Below are 7,701 nucleotides of genomic sequence, written 5' to 3'. Positions count from 1 at the left end.
ACCTCAACTTCCCATGCTGCAACTTGAGCCCATTGCTCCTTATTCTGTTGTCTGCCCCTACTAAGAACAGTCCACCTCCATCATCTTTGGAGCCACCCCTCAGGTGAATAAATTGATGGATAAGTTTTTCACTACTCTACATACAGCAGCAATGGGCATTTAATAGATGAGAGCTAGACCACAGGGCTGTGCAGATGGACTGAGGGGGCTGCACGCAGATAGAGGTGACAGCCAGGTGCGTGCATAAATTTAATAGATTTCATAGACACTGGGGCTGGAAGGGGCCTCGGAAGATCATCGAGTCCAGCCTCCTGCTCCAGGGGCAGGAAGTCAGCTGGGGTCAAAGGATCCCAGCAAGATAGATGTCCACATTTTTGTTAAAAGAGCCCAAAGTAGGTGCTTGCACCTACTCCAGTCTGTTCCAGGCCTTTAGGGCTCAGACAGTAAAGTTTTTCCTTACGTCCAGCCTGAAACGGTCTTGGAGGAGTTTGTGATCATTTGACCTTGTCATCCCTTGGGGTGCTCCGGTGAACAGGCATTCCCCTGGATCCTGATGCACACCCATTGTATACTTATAGGCAGTCACCAGGTCCCCCCTGAGCCTGCACTTCTCCAGGCTGAAGAGTCCCATGGCTCTCAGCCTCTCATCATAGGCCCTGTTCTCTTGACCTCTGATCATACGCTTGGCTCTCCTCTGGACTCCTCAAGTGCTTGGCTCTCCTCAAGCTTCCCCACATCCTTCTTGAATTGTGGAGCCCAGAATTGGATGCAGTACTCCAGCTGCGGCCTCACCAGGGCCGAGTACGGTGGAAGAATGACATCCTGGGATTTGCTCGAGAAGCATCTATGGATGCAAGCCAGAATTTTGCTCGCTTTACCAGCTTCAACATCACATTGGTGGCTCATATTCATATTGTGGTCAATCATGACCCCCCAAGTCCCTTTCTTGCCCCACAACCAGGCTTGTCCCTGGTAGTATCCTCTCTGCTTTTGGCTTTGTCACCATCCGACAGGTGACCTATTGCACCTTCTGAGAGCAAGCCAAGGCCTTGCTTGCTAAGTCCTCATCCCCAGCTGGATGCAGGAACTCCTCAGGGTTTGGGGAAGGGTAAATCTCAGGCCATTAGTGCTGTCTTCAGGCCGGTCCCAGGTGGGGCACAGATAGCCCAGCTTTCCGGAAGAGCAACACCCAGCCCTCTTGCCTCAGGCCCTGCCCAATGTTGAGTAATGGCCTCTGTACCCCATAGGAATGACAAAATTACCAGGAAGGGCACAGAAGTGCCCCGCACCCTCCGCCTCCAGACAGCAGGGATTGTGCGGGGGAGTTTCACAGGCCAGAAGCGTTGCAGCTGCTCTGGCTTCAGCTGCCACTGCTCCGTGGGATGAAGGTGCCCACCTGGGTAGCTCCATGCCCAGCCTGCTTGGAGGCAGAGTGCCAGCTCCCTGGGTGATGATGGAGCATAGACAGGGGATAGCTGAGTCTCCCAGAGCAGGGTCTGAGGCTTTCTGGAAAAAGCCAAGGAAAATGATGCCCCAGCAAAAATCACCAGCCCATTATCAGCTGGTGCCCTGGCAGGGAAGGTCTCACCAGCCTCCCTCCATCAGCCAGGGGTGGCCCCACATGATGCCCTGAGTTACAGGATGAAGAAGCTGTGAAGGAGATGGGAGAGCACTCATCCTTGGTCTCCACTGCAGCAAGAGGAGGTTGAGGGGGGTCTGTAAAGTCATGGAGGGTGTGAACCAAGTGAAAAGGGACCTGTGATGCACTGAGTCCCAGACCACCGGAACCCCTGATGTGAGCAGGATCCGGGTTTGAAACACCCCAGGGAGGTATTTCTTGAGGCAGCGTGTCATTAACCTGTGGAACTCACTGCTGCGAGAGGCTGTCAAGGCAGAGTGCAGCCAAAGACAGGCACATTCATGGGTGACAGAGCCATTAAACTGAACAGCCAGGTATGGTTCAGCAGAATGGGGGTGGTGGGTAGGGGGTCTGCCAGGGGACGCAGCACTCTAGATAGACCCTGTTTACATACAGCCTCTGCTGTGATGTTCTGCTGATATCAGTGCCCTGCCCTATGACTGCCCATTCATGCCTGCTCCAGACCTGGCACCAAACCCCCAGGACGCAATTCCAGCATTGACCATGCAGAAGCATCTGCAGATCCTGCTCCATGTGGGAGCAGAGGGATTAGTCCCTGCTTCCTCATTCTCCCCACACCCTTTCCTAACCACAAAGCTCTGGCTCAGCTTTGCACTCCCTATCCCTCGAGCCAGGCCTTTCTCAACCGCTCTCCAAAGGCACAAAGCTGCCTTGCCCATGCAGACATGTCTGTGCTGGGTCCTCGCAATGTTGGTGGCATGTCCTGGCACTGTTCATTGTTTCCCTAACTGCTGCACACCCAAGATATGTTTAGGAATTAGGTCCTTGACTTTGCCTTGCTCCTGGTACCGCTGCCTCTCCCGGGACCAGCCCCCCCAGCCCCCTAGCTTGGCAGCCCCATGCATCCCTGTGGCCCAGCCTCTTCCAGCATCCTCCATGTATCCTAAACCCTGCGTAGCCTGCATGGAGGAAGCCAAAGGTACACTGATGGTTGCTGGCTCACAGCTGGCTCTTGCAGCTGCAGTGTTCCCTTACCACCCCACACACACGCACACATACCCCACCCTACCCCCCACAACCATCCAAATCCTTCCAGGTGCTTTGTGGAAAGCAAGTGTGAAGGGAGTCCACCTGTGACCCTGCCAAAACTCTGCGTCCGGCGGAGACTTTACTTTACTTACTGTGGTTGCTACATCATCCTAGGCTGTTTCATAGTGCCAAAGTCTGATGCGGTGCCAAGGGCCCCGACTGCTGTGAAGCCATTGCTGGATACCCTTCAGGTTCCCAAGCCCCATTCCTAATTCAGCACTAGCTTCACAGGGGCGAAGACCACTCTGCACAAATATCTTCAGTTGGCTTCCCTCAGTTTGAAGATCAAAGCACTTCCCCAAGTCCTCAACCCTTTCTGGCCGTCGTACACCCCTGACCCTGATTTAATCCCCCAGACCTGCTGCCACATGTCCTTTCCACCCCAGTGGAAGAGGAGCCTTCACATGGGCAGGTAAATGCACACATGCCTCCTTCTCTGACACAGCCATTAGCCGCCAACCTTCCTGTCCTGCTTGCTAGGTCCTGCTCCCTAGGTTTGAAGCCCAGGAGGGACCTGCTGCTATGATCTGTCCCATGTGACAGGGGAAGGCCCTGAATTCATGGCTGAACAAGATTGCAGCTTCTTGCAAATCCACCATCAAAGGGGAAGCCATTGCAATGGCGAAGATGCCCATGCTAGCCGAGGCTAATAAAGGGCTCTCCGTTCTGCGCCTAGCAGCCCTCCTCTCTCTCTTTTGTCCATTATAGCCTAATCACAGCTCCTGCTACAACGGTGCTAACAGGCCTATTGGAACAACAAGGACAGGGCCTCAGGGATGGTATAAAGCTGCCAGCAACCATGCTGTAGACTTGGCCTTGAGTTCTCCCCTGCCGGGGCAGCGGTTCTCCATCTTTCCCAGGCAGCCGCCCCGCTCCCGGGCCCCCCACCCTACTTCTACTACAAGTCTGACTCTTCCAGCTGAGTTTCCATGTAACAGCTGCATCCCACCACCCATGTCAGTGCCCCTTGAGAGAGATGTGATTGTTTACCCTGTCACAGAAACACAGAAAATGTGAGCTGGGGGGGATCTCAGGAGGTCACATCTAGTCCAACCTCCCGCTCAAAGCAGGACCAGCCCCAACGACATCATCCCAGTGTGAGGAGCTAGCTGGTAGTGATTTGGCCGAGGGGTTTTGAAGGGGCAAAAAACGACTGGAGGGTTTGGGATTCCCTTTCCTCACCAATCAGGCCCCAAACACTCACCCTCCATGCCTCTGATTGGCCCCTTGGGCCACCAGGAGGGGGATAAAAGGGGCAGCACCAGCAAGGGACCACAAGGAAGAAGCTTGGAAGAGCTGGGGGAGGAGGGGCAGTAGTCCCAGAAGCATCTGAAGGAGCAGGACCTGCAGGCAGCAGTTGGACCCTCAGCAGCGCAGTGTGCAGCCTGCAGGAGAGGTCCCCGCTGGGCTCCAGGATCCCCTACGAGAGGCTGCAGCCAGCAGGAGAGGCTCCCCAGCTCCAGCAAGGATCTGAGCAGTGACCTGAGAGGTTTCCAGCTCCTCCAATCAGAGGCCAGGCAGCTCCACGTGAGGCCGTGGCTCCAGGAAGGTCAAGACCCCTTGCAGGTTGGCATAATACCAGCATTAGTGGTTGTGTGGTAGAGTTTCTATCTGCCATGTGAGAGATTTGAGTTTGAGCCTGACTTGGGGTGAGTGAAGTAGCAGGGAGAAGTTTTTGTTGCAGTGGAAAGGGGTCATTGTATTTTTCCCCCTCCAGGTACCTAAGCCCTATATTTCTTGTTATTTGACATTTTGTATTTTGTGCCTTTTCTATTTCACCAACCAGTATTGTTCGTTCTGCTGTTTGTGTTTTATATTTTGTTAACCTCGTTTTTTATCAATTGGATGAATATGTCTATGATTGTAAGTGTCTAACCTTTGTTGAATCCTGCCCCCTCGGGGTGTTGTAGTGTCCCCTGTATCCCCTGGTTTATGCCTGTTATGTTCCCAGTACTGTTCTCTCATTAAAAGGTATATGGTTAAGTCCCCATTGGTGATCTGGCTCTGCTGTATAGGGGGAGGAGAGTCCCTACACCCCCAACAGCGCTTGTGCACCTGCTTTTATCCTTTCAATTAGAGAGGGGGTCCTCTTGGAATACCATCCGGGTTACACCAGCTAAGGCTTTGTCTAGCTAGGTCTCTAAGGATGCAGCATCCGCAACCTCCCTGGGTAGCCTCTTCTGCTGCTTTACTACCCTTCTTGTGAAAAAGTTCTTCCTAATATCTAAGCTGGGTTCAATAAGGACACATGCCAAGTCCTGCACTTAGGGTGGAACAATCCCATGCAGATTGAGGGCAGTGATTCTTCCCCTCTATTTAGTACTCGTGAGGCCATATCTGGAGTCCTGTGTCCAGTTTTGGGCCCCCAGTATGAAAAGGAGGTGTACACGCTAGAGAGAGTCCAGTGGAGGGCGATGAAAACGGTTGAGGGGCTGAGGGACATGACTTGTGAGGAGAGGCTGACGGAACTGGGGTTAATTAGTCTGCAGAAGACAGGGGGGATTGAATAGCAGCTTTCAGCTCCCTGCATGGCGGTTGCAAAGAGGATGGAGTTGGGCTGCTCTCAGTGGTGGCAGATGACAGAACAAGGAGCAATGGGCTCCAGTTGCAGACAGGGAAGTTGAGGTTAGATATTAGGAAAAACTCTAGGAGGGTGGTGAAGCACTGGAACAGGTTACTCAGAGAGGTGGTGGGATTCCCATCCTTGGAGGGTTTTAGGACCTGGCTAGATAAAGCCTTGGCTGGAATGGTGTAGTTGGGGCTGGTCCTGCTTGGAGCAGGGGCTTGGACTAGATGTGACCCCCTGAGGTCCCTTCCAGCCCTCTTTTTCTTTTTTCTACAGTTCTATAAACCTGCCTTGCTGCAAGTGGAGCCCATTGCTCCTTGTTCTGTCATCTGCCCCCACTGAGTACAGTAAATACTTCAAACCCATTGACCCAGGGAAGGTGCATTGGCTAGGAAATGAACCCAGGACTCCTGCACGGACGGCAGGAATCTGTCACTGACCAACCAATACCTAAGACAGGTCCAAGGAGCAGCCTAGCTCATGGCATCTGCAAGGACCTCTTGGCTTGCTGCAGAGGCATGGGGTCCAGGGATACCAGAGTAGCATAAGCCTCTACACTGATACATGGAAACACTGGTAACTGTCATGTCAGGTCTGCGGGCGCATACACGGGGACCTTGTGACTGATACAGAGGGAAAATCCACCTGCAGAAGCCAATGGCCAATGGGCCAGGGTGTTGCCTGCAGTCACTTCCATCCCAGATGTCCTGGCTGTGAAATTCCTAATCAGAAGCAGGCGGCTGCCCAGGCAGGCGGCGATTCCAGGCCTCTTGGCTACAAACTTCCAGTTGCAATTGTGGTTCTTTGTGTGATAAGCTGGCTCCACCTTGCTGTATCAGTGAATAACTCAGAAGAAGCCACCAACTGATGCTCAAGCATTATTCCTGTGAACAGTATATCGCAGCGGTGCACTGGAGCTCTGTGAATTGAAACTCTTGGTAGAGGTGATGTATTGTATTAGACCAACTAGATAGCTGCAAAAAAAAATCTTTATTTGAAAGTCTTTGGGCACACATGCAAAGTGTGAAAGCTTTCAGGCATAGGAGAGTACAAAGATTGTAAAATTTCATCTAGGTGGAAATGAAATTCATATTCATATGGGGCTCTGTTCTTGGCACTGTACACCCCTAAGAAGAGACGGTCTCTCCCCTCAACTCAGCAAAGTTCCTTCCAAACTAGGGCAAGAGCAGGAGGGGGAAAAGGCATAAGACAGGAAAGGGTGTTTGCTAAGACCTGGGGCAGAGGCAGGAACCTGCAATCCCAGCCTGTTCCCTGCTTTCCTGGATCGCTCAATCTCCCTAACAAACAAAAAGGAAGGGCTGAGGCCTGTTTCCCAATTGACAGATCATGAACTTGGCAGCACTTGACCCCAAATGTCAAGTTCAGCTTCGTTTCCACATCAAAATGGCCATGTGAAGGATAAGGACTGCCGCCTCCTGGCCACGGAATGGAACTGCTCAGCCACGCCGGGATGTGATGAGAGATGCATGCACCAACCATAACTATTTGAGGAAGTCTAGTAAAAGACTTTGGATTTACCCAGATAACCTTGTCTACCCATGTCCTTAGACCAACACTGCTACAATCCATCCTCCTGCACCAACCACAGGCAGCTCAGGCATCAGCCCTCCTCCCTCCTGCCATCACTGCCTCCTGCTTCATCCAAGCATGCACAGTCCGCTGGTCGTTGTGAAAGCAGGGAAGCCTTAATGCACACACCAGGCTGTGGCACAACAGGCTGGACTGCCAGGAGGTTGGTGGTGACTCCCTCAGTGGCCAAAAGCAAAGAGCTCCCCTGCCGCCCCGGACAGGAGCTATCACCACAAAGACACAGCCTGACCCATGATGCAGGTGGGTTCTTCTGTGTTTCTGACTGGGGTTTGACCTCCCTGTGCCTACTGAGTGCATCTCTGGAGCTGAGAGCCAGGCTTGGCATGACACCTTTGGGGGTTTCCTGCAGCCTGTTCTCCTAAAAGCCCCCCAGCTTCTCTGCTCCTGGGTCCTCTGGCCCATCACCCTGCAGCGAGCTGGAAAGGGAATTGCTGGGCTTGGGATACTGCAGGGAGCATGTCTCTGGACCTTGCACCCCAGTCCCTGCCCCAGCCAAGCAGCAAAGCCAGAACCAAGGGTGTCTTGTACTCCCCATACTGCCCACGGGACAGGTATACACATGGCTTCCACCACTGGGCAGGTTGGTCTCGGTCCCTCAGTACCCCCTGGTCCAGTTATGGCTCTTGTCTGAGCACCTCAGGTTGGCCAGCATCTTGGCTCCTATGTGTGCTCAGTGCCAGAACAGTGAGGGGCTGAGGTTTCATAGTTTCATAGTTTCTAGGGTCGGAAAGGACCTGAGCAGATCACTGAGTCCGACCCCCTGCCATGGCAGGAAAGAATACTGGGGTCAAACGACCCTGGCAAGGTGTTCATCCGGCCTCCTCTTAAACACCCT

The sequence above is a fragment of the Crocodylus porosus genome, unplaced genomic scaffold (genome assembly GCF_001723895.1).
Source record: "Crocodylus porosus isolate Cpor-Errol unplaced genomic scaffold, CroPor_comp1, whole genome shotgun sequence".
NCBI classification, from domain to species: domain Eukaryota; kingdom Metazoa; phylum Chordata; order Crocodylia; family Crocodylidae; genus Crocodylus; species Crocodylus porosus.
Note: the sequence above shows the minus strand (reverse complement) of the source record.